At 40.4% G+C, this 18628-nt stretch overlaps 1 protein-coding gene across 7 annotated transcripts in view; it reads right to left on the bottom strand.

The window, feature by feature from the left end:
- Positions 1 to 869: 869 nt before the first annotated feature.
- Positions 870 to 18628, bottom strand: part of LOC148860654 (protein transport protein SEC24 A-like) — a 70269-nt gene continuing 52510 nt past the window's right edge. For 6 of the 7 annotated variants that reach the window (XR_016112939.1, XR_016112940.1, XM_088984725.1 and 3 more), the window contains one exon: positions 7697 to 8139. The gene's annotated coding sequence lies outside the window, so the exon portion shown is untranslated. Of the gene's footprint in view, positions 1224 to 7696; positions 8140 to 18628 lie in introns of those variants that run through there. The other variant, XM_088984726.1, reaches the window with a different exon arrangement.

Below are 18628 nucleotides of genomic sequence, written 5' to 3'. Positions count from 1 at the left end.
GAATTTATAAAACACTCCCTGAACCTGCTCTGTTTGTCATCACTAGCAGGGTTGAATAATTTACCAAGAAACTATTTTTATTTTATTAATTATTGAAAGCTAAGGAAAGGAAAATTCCATTCAACAATAATCAAGTTAATGCACCACTTTTCCTTTTTGAGATAGAACATAGTTCGACATACTTGTTAGGAAAAGGTATGAGCAAAGTCTGGATCCGTTGCAGACTTGCAGTCTTAAAGCAGTGAACTCTGCTGTAGATCCAATAACTAAATGCCCTCATTCTTTACACATGTGGTGTTCTTCCTATGTGTGACAATTAACAGAATATAGAAAATATTTCTTTCATTATTTATCAAACTTCACGTTCCTCCCTCTCTCTTTCTTAACCTTTCTTTCTTCCCCAAACCCTAATCTACATGTTTTATCACAAGACTTTTGAGAGCTTATATGCAGTTCCTTGTTCTCTTTTACCCCTGGTCTGATTTCAGCCATAGATGTAATCTGAAAGTATAAGGCGCTATTTGGGTAGACTTCTACTTTTGTACTTTTAACAGTATCAAAGTATAAAGTACAAAAAAATGTTTTTACTTTCATGTTTTTGTTTTGAAAACCGTTTGGGTAAAAAAAATTTATAAAGTATGCATTCAGGAACAAAAGAACAATTTCCTGTTTGGTAAAAGCATGTTTGTCTATGCTTCTGGTGACGGTTTCTGGTGGTTTGGTAGCTGAGACCGGTAAAGCTGAGAGTTGTATTGGAGGGTGGTCATGTTTTCATTCGCATGAAAATGAAAGTACTGAATATAAAAGTCGATTTCATGCTTTTGAGGGTTTTTATATTTTTAAAAAGTATAAAAACAAAAACACAAAATACACAATACAAACACTATATCGTACATTTATACTTTCAAAAGTACGAAAATACTTTATAGAAGTCTACCGAAACAGGGCCTAGTCAGCCACTGCTTTGAGAAACTTAAATGGTGTTAAAAGCCATGCGATACTTCTGATGTATCGTCAGTTTGTCCTCCAAGCTTTTCATACCAATAACAGATTCGACGTCTTTTCATACTACGAACAAATTCGATAGTCTTCTTATGTATCTCCAATGAGACTGAACATATATACAAGATTGTGTGCCAAGCACGTACAAATATTGGGGAGGAAGGACTCGGCAGTCTTGATCTCCTTATGAACACCATCCTCCTAGATTTCACTCCGGCCACCTGTGTAAAGAACAAGTGGTATTTAGTTATTGGTGTACAGCAGAGTCCACTACTTTGAGACCACTGCAGATCTGGATTCGTATGAGCAGCACCATTTCCTTTATGTGGAATTAATGCAATTGATCATAACGTGGGTGAATTCATCTTACAGAGTCTTACCATTTTTAATGGTATCACGAATTCACAAAAGAGGACTACAATTGTACTCAAATAGGACCTTTACCATTAATTGAGAAACATCATCAAAACATGAACCAAAGATCCCAAGTGAGAACACAAAGTTTGGCCTTGGATATGGGGAGAATTGAGTTCTCTCACCTTGCCTATTGATATGTGCGATTTGGTTGTTCCCTGCTAGAGGATAGTTCGGGCATCAGACCAATGATGTGATCGGGTTGAGCTACAAAACAAGTTAGTCAGAGTGTTTGGAGTGCTTTACCCGGTGTGGGCACTCTGATGCTTAAGTTAGCGATGGAGATCTTGAGAGAGCTGATAGTTTGAAAGTAAGAGAATGTGAGAGCTAAATTGCGCATACCTTGTGAAGTTGGAGGTGAGGCATTTATATAAGCAAGTTGTTGTGGGCCTCACGATATATGTCCGAGATCATTGACCCGTCTAGTTTGGAGTTGGTTTCACACTCGAAGATGAACTTGAGTAAGCTGATAAGGCTTATCCAGGTTTGTCCAATTCGGGCAGCGAGAAGATAAAATCTGTTGACGTATGTCGTGTTCTCAAGGAGATCGAAGACAACTAGCTTGCTTCTAGGAGGCTATGTGGCACCTCAGCAGGTCGGTGGATGTAGTTGAGCTACTCAGACCTTGGTCTAACTAGATGACCCCAGGTGTCCCGAGGTGACTGGATTGATGAGGTGTTTGAAGTCGCTGAAGTGTCACCACGTTATTCTGTTGCTCCACGTGTCATCTCATCATTAGACAAGCCAAATTATCCCTCACCAATTGCCCCCCAATCCCGAACCTGACATAGTCAACTCGGGGCAGGAGTATTAACGAGATGAATGGATTTGGCCTAGTCTTCAATTCAGTTGTGGTTCAACCAATGGTTCAGACCTGATCAACTCACGAGCTCGACCTTAGGGGCGAGGTCACGTCTCGGGCACGCACAGATGTCACGTGAACGTTAAGCTCTACAGATGTCAAAAATGCACTCAACTATTTTTGCCTCGAAATACGAACAAGCACAACCCTAGGAGTCGTTGGATCTATTTGATCTAGACCATCCGTGCTTTGCTAAGGCGGCTTTAAATAGGACCCTTGGGGACCCATTTCCTTCATCCCTTTTTGGCCTCTGGTGCATTTTGAGGTCGTAGAGCACATTGTCATCAGTGTCTTCTATCAGGTCAGTGAGATTAGTCGTTTCTTACCTTAGGTGAGTCGTCTGCCTTTGCTTTCATTCCTTGTTCTTTTCAATTATGCCGAGTGGTGAGTCTGGTGAGGAGGGAGTACAGTTCGGTCAGGCCGAGGAGGGGTCCTCAGTCCAAGACTGACGAGGTTCCCATAAAGGGGCTTCATCTTCCCATCGACCGCCTAGGGTAGAGTGCCAGACCACTTCAATCCTACTGAACTGTCTGCCGAAGAGATCCACGGCCTTGCGGCTCAGTATAGGTTACTTGACCACCTCGATTACTCCTTTCCTATTAGAGCTTTCCCTTGGGAGCATGAAGAGAATGAGGTCACCATCTTTGAGGAGGCTCTGAAGGTAGGTCTCCGGTTTTCACTCCACCCTTTTATTCCCAAGGTCCTGAATTACTATAACATCAGCCTCAATCAGTTGCATCTGAACTCCATCTATACCTTGGTCGGTACAATTTCTCTTTGGTTCCGTATCGACTTTCCCTTAGACATTAAAACTTATGCAAGCCTCTGCCAAATAAAGCAAAACCCTGCTAGCACCCCAGTCAAGGTTAGTTATTACTAGTCTTGCTGGCCCAGGTACAAGCTTCTTCATGGCTTTTCCTCTAAAGTCCTTGCCTAGAAGACTAAGTACTTCTTCCTCACGTTGTCTGGTGGGTGGCCCTTCCCAACACACTGGAGAGAAGGAGTGAAAGACGTCGAGGAGGAAGCAACTGATGCTAAGCGACTTCTTGGCTGAGGAGAAGCTAATCCAGGCCAGGCTGAGTCCTCCGGGTAGGTCGTCATTACAAGTTCAAGTGTTTGCTTTATTTACTTCATTTTAACTTGATTAACTCTTGGGCTTCTTGTGTAGGAGACATGTCGAGCATTCTGACTTCGGGGTTTCTTCAAAGCATGAGGAAGAGGAAGAAGAGAAAGGTGTCCCACAAGGATGCTCCTTGGGCATCATCTCCTAAGCTCGCTGCATCAATTGCTGCCGAGGCCCTCACTGGAGATCGAGGTGGCCCAAATGTTCGAGCGCACCCTTGGTAACCTAGGGCCCCAACATCTAAGGACGCTCTTGAGGAGAGGCAGACCATCATGGACTTCAGGACCACCTTAATCAAGAGTAAGGAGGCCATCTTCCCTGAGGAGGTTTCTGACCTTTCTAAAATGCGGTCTAGCGAGCTCAGTGGCAAAGTTATGCGCTTCCTCGTAATGGTAAGCTTCCAACTTCCTCATTGTTCTATTCCCAAACTATGTTTTTATACTTAGCTTCTGCCTTCCTTTGTAGGCGAACACCATGACCCACTCCCTTATCAAACAACCCGAGCAGCATTTGGTGAGGGCTAAAATTGCCAAAGCGACAATAGATGAGTACCAGCCTAGAGTTGAACAGGCCGGTCTAAGCATAATTAGGTTGGCAAGCTAGAGCTTCATGTTGAGAAGCCCAAGAAGGAGATGTAGGAGAAGGATGCTCACCTCATTGAATGTGAGGCCTAATTCCTCGATGAGGTCCAAGCTTCAAAAGTCTGAGCAGTTGAGGAGTTCCAAGTCTCGCCAGGCTACTTGTAGAAGAGGGAGGAGTTCGGCACCTATGCTTTCCATCAAAGCTTCAAACTCTGTCGAATGCTAATGAGGTTGGTGTACCTTGAGCTCGACCTTACACCCATCAAGTCCTCAGCCTGTACCAACAAGATGATAGATTAAGTCAATCTGGAGTCGAGTTCCAAGGACAAGGAAGATGGGGTTGGTTAGAGAGATGAGGTCGGAACCGATGAGGATGTTGCCAAGGTGGATGCTACCAACATAGCTAGTGATGGAGACGAGGAGCCCCAAGGTGTCGGAATCCTTTGCCTCTTTTCTTGGACCCCCCCTGGTACATATCTAATGTGTCGAGCCTCCAAGCTCGATTTGAGAAAACTTTCTTCTTCTGTTCTTTTTTTTTTCTTTTATGATGATGTAATCTCTCACTTATATTCAATGAAATTTCCTTTTTTGCACACCTCGTGTTTTTTCTTCTTTACACCTGAAACTTCATGAAAATAAACTAACCCGAGGTGCCTAGGTGTCAAAGCAACTAGGCATAGTACGGGATATAACTCGAAATGCCTATGTGCCAAAGCGACTAGGCATATTGAACTGCCAACATCATTGCTAGGTCGGCATAGGGGGCCTTTAGGCTAAGAGCGACTTGATGTCCCCTTTGAGATGTAATTTAGCTAATGTGTTCCATAATGCAAGTCAGCTCAACCAGGTCGCCAAGGCAAGTGATCTCTTTCTACACTTAGTGAAATTTTTGAAGTTGTGGACGCTAAACTCCCGAGCTCAGATGTAGTACCTCCTCAAATTATCCATGCTCCAAGCATGAGGTGTCTGCATACCCTCCAATGTCTTGAGCTCATATGTTCCTTTACTGATTACACTTAGTACTTTGTAGGGACCTCCCCAGTTCGGTCCTAGCTTACCTACACCAGGCTCAGGTACCATAACTTTCCGAAGTACTAGGTCGCCAACTTGAAAATGGCATCTCTTGACTCGAGCATTATAGTACCGAGCTACTCGTTTTTGGTAGGTCATGGTCCAGATATAGGCTAGGTCTCAGACTTCTTCCACCTAGTCGAGATTGGTCTGCGGCTCGTCATCATTGGCATCCTTGTCGTACGCCTCAAATCGTAAGGTGGGCACCTCGATCTCGGCAGGTATGACCTCCTCTGTTCCATATATTAAATTAAAGAGGATTTCTCCAATTGCCATTTTGATTGTAATTCGGTAAGCCCAAAGAACGTTGGGCATCTCATCTACTCACAAACCCTTAGCTCAGGAAAGCCGAGATTTAATTCTGCAGAGGATTGCCCTGTTCATTACCTCGACCTCACCGTTTGCTGGGGATAAGCTACCGAAGTAAAATTCTTGTGAATCCCCATCTCGATACACCAATTCTGGAACTTGATGTCCTCAAACTGCATCCTGTTGTCCAATATCAGCACTTTGGGGAGTATTCCTCTACAAAAAGTCTTGTACATTTCAGGTTGTAATTGACACCAGTGGCTCAGCTTTTACCCACTTTATGAAATGGTCAACCGCCACAACCAAGAATCTTCTCTACCTGGTCGCAAGTGGGAAGGGACCGAAGATGTCTATCCCCTACTAAATGAATAGCCATGGACCAATTAGATACTTCAAGTCGACAGCAGGCTGGTGTATTATGCTAGCATTCCTCTAGCAATTCACACCTCCAGACGAGCTCAAGTGTCTATTTTCACCGTAGGCCAGTAGTAGCATTGCCTTAGCGCTTTTTGGGCAAGCACCCTTCCCCCAATTGTCCTCCATAGAGACCATCGTGGATCTCGTGTAGCACCTGGCTCGCCTCTATAGAACTCATGCAGCACAGGTAAAGGAGCATAAAAGACCTACAGTACATATGCTCGCCAATGATGACGTATCGAGCTAACTGTCGCTCTACCCTCCAAGTTGAATTGCAGTCTGCTAGTAGGGTCCCATGACACAAATATTCAACGAACGAATCACGATAGGTCTTCAACGAAGACCGTTCTTGAAAAAATGGTAGGATCCATCTAATGGACGCCATAAAGGTTGCGGAATGGGTGGGCGAATTTCAAAAATTTCCTACATTCTCCCAACTGGGAATCATATTCCCTAAATTTAAAATACAATATTCAAGGATCCTGCTTAAACCATAATCAAACCAGATCTGTACCAAAAGACAAATGGGAGGAATATACCTGATCCGGAGAAGCACTATCTCCCAAAGTTGGTGTTCACGCCCAAAGAATGCTCCAAAATCCGTTCCTGCTGAAGATGACACAGCTGTGGATGGAACAGAACCAACAGAGTGCGTCCTACACACTGGATCATTCACAAGAATCCTCTAGAAGTACTAAACACTGAATCTTTTTCAGTCTTTCTTGCAAGACTGATGTCAAGAACAGATTTCTTGACTTTTTTTTTCTGCAAAGATCAAATCTTGCAAAAACATATGGCGGCGGCAGGAGGAGAACTCCAAAAGCGAAAAAGTTGAACTGCTTCTTTCTTTTTCTGGAGTATGAGATCTGATCTCAATTCGCAGGAACCTTTCTTGCGATTTTTCTTAATTCGAAATTTGTTGTATCTCTCTCTTTTTTTTTGTTTGTTAGGGTTTCTCCTCATTTTCTCTTGATTAAGAAACCTCCTAATTAGGAATTATCCCAATCCAAATCAATATTTGGATAGAGGATAATCTTAATCCTATCTGCAAATAAAGTTAGCTTACTCCTGATCTTATCAGGAGGTTACCAGATTCAAATCTAATTTGAATTTGGTCTCCAAGAGTGGATAAGGCAAAAGGCCCAATCCTTTTACTAACATTAATCTCAGATTCGCCCCAATGATGGGTGATCATATTAGCCCACCTCGAAATGGGCTTCTGGCCCATTAATTGTTCAGTGTCTAATTACTTTCCAATCTGCTGCCCAGTTGGGCTTCTTTGTATGGCGTGGGACCCAAGCATTGATCTACACACCAGCCACATGGATTCGGCCCAGCCTTTAATACAAAGCCCAACCGAATTCACTGAAAAACTCAATGAACCCCTTGAGTCCATCATATGGACCTTATGGGCCTAACACTTACATTAAGTGGTCCCTGGGCCAAGCCATCTTATAAAAACCCAGGGACTGTAGTTAAGACAGGCCATCCCAACACTTGGTGGCACACAAGTATCAGCCTTGGCAGGATAAATCTCCCCAGACTTATCCAACGGCTGTGAACATTTAAAATATAACACGAGTCTATAAATGTCCAGTTTTAGGGTTTTACACAGAATTAAACCAAACAACATGAATCAAACATGCACTTTATTTATTTCCACTAAATAACAAAAGTACATCAAATCAGATTGAAGCTAAGGGCATACAAAAACTGTCTAACACTTCTAGCGATATCTATTTCGATGAGACGTACACAAAAGAAACTCTGGTAAGAGAAGAATATGGAAAAATTTAGTGCTACCGCCTGGATAGGGTTTCTTCTCTTAAGTAACTCAAAGATGGTTGTAGCACTAAAAATAAAACCAAGAATATGGAAAATTTACCCCAAATGAAAGGCGACAAACCAAAAAAAACATGGAAAAAAACGACACTTATGAATTCACTTGCAAATGTTTAAAATTCTTAACAAATAACCAACAAAACTTGAAAACACCAAATAAAACAACTATGCATAAGATGTTTGTTTCTTTTATCTTATTAAGACACTAGAACAAAATTACATTGATTGGTCTGTCCTCGTCCAATTATTACTCCGAGAAATAGAGACCAAATTGTATGTTGCACACTGAAAACTCCTGTATTGCTTTCTCCATCAAAATGTTCATTCCTCACAATGCTCAGGAGAATGACAAGCTTAGATTAGTTATTTCCCGTATCACCCCCCAGGTCCCCATCGAATACCACCTCTAAAAACTTTCCTTGGGTCGCATGGAATTAAGAAGATTGCTCCCCCACAATTCAGGGCGATAACACATGGATTTTGTGGATCCAGCTGTCATAAGGCAATTAAGAAACAACCTGCACAGAATAAATACACGATTTAAGAGCAAAAACAAAAGATTAATAAGAGAAGAAAACACTACATAAAATAATCACTTCATTGATGTGTTTGTTAGGCCCAAAATGGTCCACACGTGAGACATTGTGACTGGTGGATGTTGGTGAGGAAGTAAATCAGAGAGGTAACACTGCATTTACTCAACGTATGTTTCATTCTAAGAACAAATAATGATGTTCAATACAGAATAATGCTTTCAACCTGTCAAAGATACAGAAAGACCATTCAATTTGTGAGCTTGAGGAGGTTCAGTTGGATATTAAACCCTACATTTTTTTTTATAAATGATAAATATTTTATTAGAGCATAATTAAGTATCACATGATTACAAAGTACACCCAGCGGAGGCACGAGATACAGCCCAATCCATATAAATTGATATTGCAACTTAGCCCAGAATAGTTCAGACTTATGTACCCCCTGTTTTGCAAAAAAAAATAGCTATCCCATTAGCTGGCCGCCTTCCCATTGGACTGAAACTGTCATATCTCTGACCAGCTACTTGAATCTTTTCATATATTCTTTGTATTTCCAAAATTACAGTTTCAGGTTCCTTCAACCACCCTATTACCAGTTTAGAGTCCCCTTCAATTAACACAGTCTATCATAATTTAAATCTTTACTCTCTAGCAATCCGTACTCCCTGCAAGACAGCTTGGAACAATGCAAAAACTGAGTTCCCTACTCCAACTGGACCTGAAAACACAAAAACAACATGACCTTCAAAGGAGAACTTCCAGCCCACAACAGGTTTAACCCTTGTAGCAGAACTTCTAACTACAACTTCCAAATTTCTCCGCATATCATCAAAGGAGAATTCAGAAAATAACTTCAGGGACTTGGCCCACATTAAAGCTTTATATAAAATGCAATCCAGAACTGCTTCATTATTTCTTTTTTTATCATTGAACACAGGCATTCCTTTCCTCCCACACCAACCAAATCAATGCAGCCCTAATACATCTCCACACAATTTTACCCCTTCTCTTGGTCAAAGAACCATCAACCGTGACAAGTTGAACAATCAAATTGTTCAAACAGCTAAATCTGCTCATTAGTCAATTAGTGGAGCATATTAAGTACTCGGGTATCCTAAAATCTTCTCATTAGTCAATCAAGAAAATGTCCTCTCATTAATCCTAAAATCTTCGCCCGTGGCCATGCTTAAATCCATTAGGATCCTGCTAGCTGTAGCAACATACCATGACTACAAGATTTGGCAAATGGATGTCAAAACTGCGTTCCCGAATAGAGATCTTACTGAAGATGACTACATGCAACAACCGCAAGGTTTCATAGTTGCGGGTCAGGAACACATGGTATGTAAAATAAATAGATCCATATATGGACTTAAGCAAGCTTCTAAGAGTTGGAACATCCGGTTTGACTCTACTGTCAAAATGTTTGACTTTGAACAGAATCCGGATGAGCCCTGTGTTTACAGAAAGTCCAGTGGGGATAAAGTTATGTTTATGATTCTGCATGTAGACGACATTCTACTCATTGGGAATGATGTAGGAATGTTGACTACGGTGAAAGTATGGCTTTCACAACAATTCTCCATGAAAGATCATGGAAAAACCTCCTAGATACTAGATCTTCGACTCTATAGAAATAAATCGAAGTGGATAATAGGATTATCCCAATCTACTTACATTGACAAAATAGTCAAGAGATACAGCATGGAGAACTCCAAGAAGGGAAATGTTCCTTTCAGGCACAGAGTCACTCTCTCCAAGAAAATGTCGCTCAAGACTTCTAAGAAAATTGACGGCACGAAGGACGTTCCCTATGCCTCAGCCATAGGGAGCATCATGTATGCCATGTTGTGCACTCGTCCTGACATTGCTTAGGCAGTGAGTGTGGTAAGCAGATTCCAGACCAACCCAGGGCAGGAGCATTGGACCGCTGTGAAAAATATACTTAAATACCTTCAAAAGACAAAAGAGATTTGTCTGGTATTCGATGGTAGTTCACTACAGATCCAAGGGTATACTAATGTCGATTTCCAGTTGGATCTAGATGATAAAAAGTCTACATCTAGGTGCGTTTTCACAGTAGGATCGTCTGTTGTTTGTTGAAAGTCAGCAAACAGGGGTCCTAATTAGCAAGAATAACAGTCCACAACCCAAGCCGATCACATTGCCATAAGTGAGGCTGCCTAATGAATGAAAGTGTTCATTCTGGAATTTGGAATTCCGCACATCACCCATTCCACTGTTGTGTGACAACACTAAATCCATGGGTGATTGATGTTAAAAGGTAGCATCAGCGGAGAATGTGGCAGACCCAATGACTAAGCCACTGACACAGAAAGTGTTTGAGAAACACATGGAAAGTATGGAACTCCGGCTTATACCAGATTGGACCCAAGTGCAAGTGGGAGCTGTTAGACAGTGAATGCCCTTAGCTCCAATCAAATTGATGTACATTATGACATTTATTGTAAATGAATAAAGTACATATTTGATTCATGTAATAGTGGTGTATTTCTGTGTAATACCCTTAAACTGGACACTTTTGAGACTCATGTTAGTTTAGAATGCTCACAGCCGTTGGATAAGTCTGAGGAGAATTATCCTGCTAAGGCTGACACTGATGTGTCACCAAGTGTTGGGGTGGCCTATCTCAGCTGCCAGAGTGAGACCCGAGATACATGCAATGTAGGTTTACTTGAAACCCTGAAGCGGGCCAGAATTCCAGTGTTGCCCTGGACCTTGGTGATTAGTGGGCAAAACTGAAATATTACACCTGACCCCTAGACTCAATTATGATACTGCACTATGTGCCGGATTGGGCTGTCTTTGATATGCCAATCAGTGAGATCCTTAGAGGGAGTCAAAACCTGGGTATGTTGGGATAGTCCGAGAATTCATCTGAGTGGGGGTGATCATAGTGGCAGGATCAGCCCCTTTGTTGGACAAAGGTAATGATCGGGGATGCACTCTCTCTGATGGAAACCAAGACTGTCGGCAACCGATTTTAATCGTTGAAATTTGTTTTGCAAAATATATTTTATATACAAATATAAATAAATAAATAAATATATATATATTATGGTTTCAAATTGTTTGCAAAAGGTTTTAATTCCCGGGATCCATGTGAACAGAGAGTGCAGCACTGTTCCTTGCAGCCGAGGGAGATGTCCTCTCTTGTCAGGTAGTGTTTGATCATTATGGGCTGAGAGGGTAATACCTGATGGGCTAATCTTGCATCTGCCCACAGTCCATGGGTTTTATAAGGTGGCTTGGCCCAGGGACCACTTAGTGTAAGTGTTGAGCTCATTAGGAGTCTATGTGATGGGCTTCAGAGGGTTCACTATCTTTTCAGTGAATTCGGCCAGGTCTTGTAATAGAGGTTGGGCCAAACCCATGTGGCTGATGTGTAGATCAATGTTTGGGTCCCACGCCATACAAAGAAGCCCAACTAGGCAGCAGGTTGGAAGCAGTTTGAGCACTTAGACTTATTGGGCCTAAAACCATTTCGAACTGGCCTAGTTTGACTAGTTAAATAAAAGGAGCGGATATAGGATTAAATCAGCAGATAAGATAAGGTCTTACCCTATCCACTCAGAGAGTCCAGATCTGAATTCAGATATGGAAACCTCCTAATGAGATTAGGAGAGAACTAATGTAATATGCAGATAAGATAAGGGCTTATCCTTATCTCTTAAAGAGAACTCCTTATCCAAATACAGATTTGGATTAGGAAACTCCTAATGAGATTAGGAGCTCTCTTTAAGGCTATAAAAGGAGGAGGGGGCGAGCCATTCAGATCATCCTCAGCATCCCAAGCTTCTCAGAGATCATATCTCAGAGCACCCAGAGAGAAGACAGCAACAATGTGACTGCACCATCTTCTCCCTGTGTTTCCTCCAGTTGCCGCCAAACTGCCAGTTCGATCTCCTTCCTTTGTAGGAGCGATCAAGAGGTGTCTTGATATCAGTCTTTGGAGAAAGGCTGATCAGAAGTCGTGCTCACTGCCTCCATCGAATTCTTGCTGAAGAATTCGATTCATTGGACAGACCCTACTGATTCTGCTCCACCTTCACTGTGTCATCTTCAGTGGGAGCAGTCTTTGGAGTCTTTCTTTGGGCGTGAACACCTTCGTTGGGAGATATTGCATCTTCGTATCAGGTATATCCCTCTCCTACTGTTTTGGTCCAGATCTGGTTCGGTTCTTGGTTCAAAATTGATCCTTGAAAAATACAGTTTTTCTAAAACAGGGAATGTGATTCCCAGATGGGAGAGAGGAAATTTTTTAAATTCCGCCCTACCTTCCTGCAGGGTTCGGCCATCCATATGATAGATCTCTCATCCCTTCACTCTCTATCTTGATCCACTCTTGAAGATAGAACTGTTGCATTGCATACCAATTATAGTAACCTTTCCATCCATAATGTACAAAGTATGGTCAAGTTACAAGTAATTATTTATAGGATGGCAGGAAAATTGAGTTAGACCTAGACTAAAGCAAATCAACCAGGTACTTCTGAATGAAAATTAGGCAACCACTTTTAATGCTTAACTAAGCATTCTGAATGAAAATTAGGCAACCACTTTTAATGCTTAACTAAGCATTGTCCCAATTATACGAGGGTTTCATACATCTATTTTGTAGTGGAAAAATAAACTTGGAACAATGTTTTAAAAGTGCAAGGATATTCTACTAGGGTGCAACCTGCACAACCTTGGGTTAGGCTTTGTTAAAATTTTAATGGGCTCGACCTGAAGGCCCATGCCCAAAGTAGTGTAAAATGCTAACTCGGACTAGCCCAATTTGCACCCCTACGTTGTAGTGCCTAAGGAGCAAGGAACAAGGAGCAACAAAAAGCATTAATTTATATATCAGAACAGTAATACATACGAAAATCAACCCAAGAAAAATAAATGTAAAAAGAGAAATAGCAGAAAACATAAGAAGATGGTGAGACAAGAAAGGAAAGGGGAATTCAATCAGTTCTCTCTTCTTTCTCCTAATTACTATTTATTAATTCAATCATAATGAACAGAATTACAAAGATGCCCTTAATGGGGTGGCAAGCTCTTAAACATAACATAAAAAAGAGTTAACAAGCATATATGGACGAGCCCGATTAACATAAACATAACTAATAAAAGACAAGAAATAAAAGAGTACTAGGGAACATTCAGTCCAGTCTTTCTACACTCCCCCTCAAGCTGAGCACAGATGTCAACTATGCTCTGCTTGCTTACATAATGTAGTAGCTTCCCTTTTGGAACTCGCTTGGTCAAGACATCAGCTAATTGTTCTTCAAAAGTAATAAATGGCAACTAAATTTTCCCTTTCCAATATGAAATGTCTATCCACCCTAATATGCTTTGTTCTGTCATGTTGAACAGGCTTGTGAGCAATGTTGATGGCTGCTTGGTTATCACATAAGATAGAGAAGCTTGGAACTAAACCTATAGAAAAACCAATAGATCATAATCATAGAATAAATGAATCAAATGGTGAGATAGTTAAGGATGTAGGAAGATATCTCCAATGCAGCTAGTGTGGTGAGCCAACAGATGCATGCTCCTCGGACACATTGGACAGCCACTAATAGGTTTCTTGCTTATTCGAAAAAAGAATCATGGACGAGGTACATTATTTCCAAAATCTTGGGCATATTAAACTAGAGGCCTATACAATTGCTGATTGGGCAAAATGTTTGAATGATGTCTACTTCAGGATTACCTTTGTTGGGGATAATATGGTTTCTTGGAAAAAGTAAAAAACAGTCTGCAGTGCCCAGATTGAGTGCAGAAGCCAAATACAAGTCCATGGCTCAAGGTGTCTCAATTATTGTGACTTCAATTCCTACTGGAGGAACTTGGCATTATAGTAGAACAACCGATGATGTTATATTGTAATAACCAAGGCTGCTATTAATTTGGCCCACAATCTTGTCCAATATGATAGGATGAAGAATATTTGAGGTGGATAGGCACTTTATCAGGGAATGAGTAAGTAACCTCAGGGGAAGTCTGCTTGCCCTATATTTCATCTGAGTTCCAGTTAGCTGATGTCTTCACCAAGAAAAATATGGAACAAATCTGGGTCAGAGGGATACAACCAGTACTAGTGCCATCAAGAGGTCAGAAAGCTGGTGAAATTTCTGGGGCAAGATACTCTACTTCTCTTGCACATATAGAAAGTATATATGCCACTTCCAATCCCGTTTCCACTTGAAGTACGGGGCAACCTCCCTAGATTATAGACTTTGGAGCCTTGGAAAGAAAGATTCTCCATTCTTGATGGTTGTCATACCCCCATAGCAGGAAAAGGCACTATAATGTTGTCTTATATGGTTATACCATTACTTTATCATCTGTTTTGCATGTTCCAAAGTTGCATATTAATCTTTTATCTGTTATTAGCATGACCAAGCCTTGAATTGCTGAATAATCTTTTGTTCCTAATCATTGTGTTTTCCAGGGTCTAGGATCAAAGAGGGTGATTGGGTGTTGGTTCTTTGATTTTTTTTTTTTTGTTTCCCAAGTAATAACATAAGTTGTTCACCTTTTGCTATTGTTTATAATTTTATATTGATGTGTGAAGACCCTATTCTATTCCCTCCATGGGTTGCTATCATTATCTTCTTCTATTTGTGGATGTCTATTTTCGCTATTCTTCGATTTAGTTGATGTGGTCTCATGATGAATTACCTTCTTTGATTCAATGTTTTCATCAGATGATTCTCACACAGTTTGATGTGAAAATTAACATTTTCAGATCAGATAATGCTAGGGAATATTAAAAAAAAAACTAGCATCCTATTTACAGGAGGAGCATGGGGTTATTCATTAGAACAGTTGTACCTATACACCACAACAAAATGGTGTAGCCAAGAGGAAAAATAAACACTAGGCGGCATAGAAATTTATGGTCTGTGAATTGGTATCCTATTCGTTTTTGGGTGATGCTTCCACAACTATTTTCTTGATCAATAGGATGCCATCGTGCGTTCTTGATGTCAAAACATCATAGTCTTCTTTTTCATGAGGGGAGATCTTTCATATTCCTTTGTGGGTGTCTGGATGTACCTATTTTGTCCATGACCTTGGTCCCCATACTAAGTTTGATCCCAAAGCCAAAAAATGTGTTTTCCTTGGGCATGCTCAAAACCTAAAGGGGTACTGTTGTTATGATCTAGTGTCAGAGAATCGGTATGTCATTTTGGATGTTACCTTCCTCCAATTCACCCCTTTCTTTCCTCATATTTCTTCTCAAGGGGATTGTTTTGGAGGTGAGAGCATCCAATTTCACTTCATGTTCCTGCTCCATTACCTACACCTACACCTCTTTCCTTGCATCAACCACTACGTGCTACATTACAATTTTTTAGGTGGTATGCAAGAGGTTGTTTGGGTTTGCCTGAGGGGCTTGGTACAAAGGCAGTTCATAGAATTAGGAATGCATAATGTTTAACAATACATTATCTATTTGAAGTAATGCATTCGGAAAACAATAAAGGTATAGAGTATTGCATGCTTGAATATGTTTTAGATGTTATACTTGATTTTGTTTTAAATTTTCATTTTAAATAATGTTCCGCATGTTATGTTTATGCATCTTAATTTGAGTTAATGGGTTTTTAACATTTATTTTTATTTTAAGTTTATTTTTTAATTAACATTATGTTTAATATTTTATTTTTTTGAATTGTTTTCATTTTTTGGCATTTTTTGAATTTTTTTTTGCCTTGCTTCAAAAAGGTGCACACCTTGCCTTATGCCTCACACCTCAAGCACAAAATGCCCCTTGTGCTTTTAAAACACTGATTATAGTGATCTTGGAGGCACCATTCATGCACTTGCATGAGAACCCACATCATTTCCAATTACCCCATTTGATCCCAAGTTTTCTATTTGCCACATCACTTCCACTTGCCCCATCTGATATCAGGTTTTCCTAATACTAGTGACAAACCTCTTGCCCCTAGTACCATTGGTGATCTTCCACTACAATCTACAACGGGAAGAGAGAGTGTATCAATTTTACAACTCATTGTAATTCACATCATCTCCCATAAAGTGCTTTATCTATATATCATGTTGTTGCGAAATACAGAGGAAGAAAAGAAGAAGATTTTCTTTATTGATGATTCAAAACATATTGAGCATACACCTTAAATAAGAAAAGATAGGAGAGACAAACCCCTAGAATTTTTCTCAATCAAGGATTGACTAAATCTTTCCCTTAATCCTAGGATCTGACTTTCCTAAATTTATTCAAATCTAATCTTTCCTAAATTTGTTCAAATCTCAAATCATATCTTTCTTAATTTGCCGCAAATCCTGTCTTTCTTAATTTGCCGACACTCCCCCTCAAGTTGGTGCAAAGATATCTATCATGCCCAACTTGCTGACTTGAAGTTCAAATGGTTGTCTCAACAAGCCCTTTGTTAAAATATCAGCAACTTGTTGTGTGGTTGGTACAAACGGAGTGCAGATTATTCCTTCTTCAAGCTTCTCCTTTATAAAGTGTTTGTCAATCTCAACATGTTTAGTCTTGTCATGTAGAATCGGATTATGAGCAATGTTGATAGCTGCCTTGTTATCACAATACAGTTTCATAGGAAAGGTCATTGGTATCTTGAGATCTGCCAGCACCCTCTTTAGCCAATGAACCTCACACACTCCTTGAGCCATTGATTTGAATTCAGCCTCAGCACTACTTCTAGCAACTACACTTTGCTTCTTGCTTCTCCAAGTAAGTAAATTGCCCCAAAGAAATGTGCAATACCCCGAAGTTGACCTTCTATCAGTGATCGAGCATGCCCAATCCGCATCTGTGTACACCTCAACCCCTCTCTTCTCATTTTTCTTAAAGAAGAGTCATTTTCCTGGTGTGCCTTTTAGGTACTTAAGAATTCGATACGCAGCTTCAAGATGTTCTTTGTACGAGGAGTGCATAAATTGACTTACCATGCTCACAGCGAAGGCAATATCAGGACGTGTATGTGACAAATAAATCAATCTTCCTACCAGCCTTTGGTATCTTCCTATATCTACTAGAACCACATCTTTAACTTCTCCAAGTTTAGTATTAACTTCTATCGGAGTGTCTAAAGGTTTGCATCCACTCATTCCAGTTTCTTTCAAGAGATCTAGAATATATTTTCGTTGCGAAACCACAATGACCTTCTTCGATCTTGCCACTTCCATTCCAAGAAAGTACCTTAGCTGGCCTAAGTCTTTAATCTCAAATTCCTTGGCTAGGCTCTGCTTTAGTCTGCTCAACTCTTCAATATCATCTCTAGTCAAGATTATGTCACCAACATAGACAATCAGAACCGAAACCTTGTCTTTGGTGGATCTTTTTGTGAAGAGAGTATGATCAGATTGTCCTTGACTATATCCTTGACTTGTGACGAACCTTGTGAATCTTTCAAACTAGGCTCTGGGAGACTGTTTAAGTCCATATAGAGATTTTTTTAGCTTGCATACCTTAGTTCCAAACTTCTCAGTGAAACCAGGTGGAGGCTCCATATATACTTCTTCTTTAGCTTTGCCACTGGAGAAAAGGTCTCAGAATAGTCTACTCCATATGTCTGAGTAAAGCCTTTCGCTACTAGGCGAGCCTTGTATCTCTCCAAGGATCCATTTGAGTTGTACTTCAGAGTGAACACCCATTTACAACCGACAACTGTCTTTCCATTCGGCAGGTCCACTTTCTCCCAAGTAGCATTCTTTTCCAAAGCTCTCATATCCTCAAAAAGTGCTTCTTTCCACTCAGGAACATTTAGAGCCTCCTGGATACTGTTAGGAATGGATACACTAGACACTTGTGAAATAAAAGTACAATATGAAGGTGAAATATTTTTGTAAGATACAAAATTTGACAGATGATGTTTTGTACAAGACCTAACACCCTTCTTGAGAGCAATGGGAAGATCAAGCTGACTGGAAGAATTAGAATTACGTGGAGGAATATTTTCAGGGATTTTTGGAGAATTATCATGAGTTTCATGATCCAACCTTAGATCAGATTCTTGTTGATGCTGCGGAATAGTGCCTCTCCTTTTCTGTGCTAGATATTCCCTTGAATATACAAGGCCTTTATACTGTTTCGCACGCATCTTTGTTGTTTCAGCTTTTTCATTTTGAGAAGGCATCACCAAAGGTTGTTCATTTTCAATATTTAATTCATTTGTTTCCACTAATTTTGTATTTTATGCCTCGCTTTCTTTTGGTGACTGGTTGTGAGGAACATCATTATGGACAAATTTAAACATTAAATCAGAACCATCTAAAAAACCATCTTCACTAGTATTGCTCTCCCCCTGAAGATGGGAGTTGCTGTAGTACGAAGTTCCTTCAAACAATGTGACATCCATAGTCACAAACATTCTTTTCAAAACTGGATCAAAGCATTTGTACCCTTTCTGATTAGTGGGATAGCCTACAAAAATACATTTGTGTTTTTGGATCAAGTTTT

This window comes from Nelumbo lutea, chromosome 4 (assembly GCF_056320005.1).
Source record: "Nelumbo lutea isolate HS-2025 chromosome 4, American lotus-T2T, whole genome shotgun sequence".
NCBI lineage: Eukaryota > Viridiplantae > Streptophyta > Magnoliopsida > Proteales > Nelumbonaceae > Nelumbo > Nelumbo lutea.
This window is presented reverse-complemented; position numbering and strand designations above follow the sequence as displayed.